Source organism: Octopus bimaculoides, chromosome 15 (genome assembly GCF_001194135.2).
Source record: "Octopus bimaculoides isolate UCB-OBI-ISO-001 chromosome 15, ASM119413v2, whole genome shotgun sequence".
NCBI classification, from domain to species: Eukaryota; Metazoa; Mollusca; class Cephalopoda; order Octopoda; family Octopodidae; genus Octopus; species Octopus bimaculoides.
In genome coordinates, this window is record NC_068995.1 from 2,309,311 (window position 1) to 2,310,796 (window position 1,486).

At 36.9% G+C, this 1,486-nt stretch overlaps 1 long non-coding RNA gene across 1 annotated transcript in view; it reads left to right on the forward strand.

Annotated features, from left to right (window-relative positions):
- The window catches only part of LOC106871385 (uncharacterized), a 14,283-nt gene extending 12,891 nt beyond the window's left edge, over positions 1 to 1,392 (forward strand). The window contains exon 4 of the long non-coding RNA XR_001409656.2: positions 951 to 1,392. This is a non-coding gene — a long non-coding RNA (uncharacterized LOC106871385). The remainder of the gene's footprint in view (positions 1 to 950) is intronic.
- The last annotated feature ends 94 nt before the right edge of the window (positions 1,393 to 1,486 follow it).

Consider the following 1,486-nt stretch of genomic DNA (forward strand, 5'->3'; position numbering starts at 1 on the left):
CTCTCTCTCTCTCTCTCTCTCTCTCTCTCTCTCTCTCTCTCTCTCTCTCTCTCTCTCTCTCTCTCTCTCCCTTTCTCCCTCTATGAATATTTACCAGCCCCAAAACATACCATCGGCCAAAACAGGCTGCATGTCCAACCAGCCATGCCAAATAGTCTGCGTCCAGCAGCTGCACCAACTTTTCTCATTCCAGTGTGACACGTCTCGTTACCATACGACTGTAACATTTTGGTGTAACATGTGAGGGTCTCAATGTGTCTCAATTCTCACCATATCATTGTAACATACTGGTGTAACATGTGAGTGTGACTATATCACTGTAACGTATAAATATGACACCTCACACCTCTCGCTTGCAGCATCCATTCTCTTCTCCATTTGCAGAATTGCAAAAATCCATTCTTGGTTTCTTTTTTTTTTTTTTTGTAATTCTTATGTAGCAAAAGCCAACCTAAAAACATGGTATTCTTCCCTATGGTTTTGTTAATAATATTAATGGATAATCCTGAAAGTGGTGAGTGGCAGAATTATTTTCATGCCAGGCAAAATGCTTTCAGGCATTTTGTCCATTTTTACATTCTGAGTTCAAATGCTGCTGGGGTTGATGAAATAAGCGTCAGTTGAGCACTGGGATTGATGTAATCGACTTAGCCCCTCCCCACAAAACTAATGACCATGTGCCAAAATTTGAAAGCAATATTAATAGATAATCCAACATACTGTTTAACCCTTCCGTTACCATATTTATTTTGAAAGACTAAGTTGACCTTGTCAGAACTTGAACTCAGAACATGAAGACAGGAAATGCTGCTAAGCATTTTGTTTTGTATGCTAACGATTCTGCCAGCTCACCACCTTAATTAATTATAATGACGATGATGATGATGATGACGACGATTTCTTTTATATAATAATAATAATAGTAATGACTTTTTTGTGTTCTATTTCAGAGGGTGTGACAGCGTGAAGTAAACCTGGAGCCAATATTTCTAATGAAGCACAATTACTGTGAATTGTTTACCGAGCGGCAGAAAAAGAAATAAACAAACAATAAGAAAAAAAAAGCAACAACTGTAGATCATCGAGGAATTGACCCCTAAAAGATTAGCTGGAATCCCTTAAAATAACTTTATGATTCAAATGTTGAAGAACTTTATTATTTTTGCGGGATTCCTTTTTTGGTGTTTGCTGAGTCCTAGTGTGACTAAAAGACCTCAGTGAAAACCAATCTGGGACCGAAACCAATTCCTTGAAGAATACTGGAACTTTGGAATCCCCTGAAAGCAAAAAAAAAAAAGAAAAAGAAACAAAAAAACAGAAAGTAAAACTTTATTATTGAACAATTAGGGAGTCATAAGGTCCTCGATGCTCAGGCTGGGGATTTATATTTTTTCTAATTTTTTTTTTTTTAATCTTCTTCTTCTTCTAAAGGGGTGGGTTTTGTTCTTAGAATTTAAGGGTTTATCAAAATTGTCCCTTTTACCCC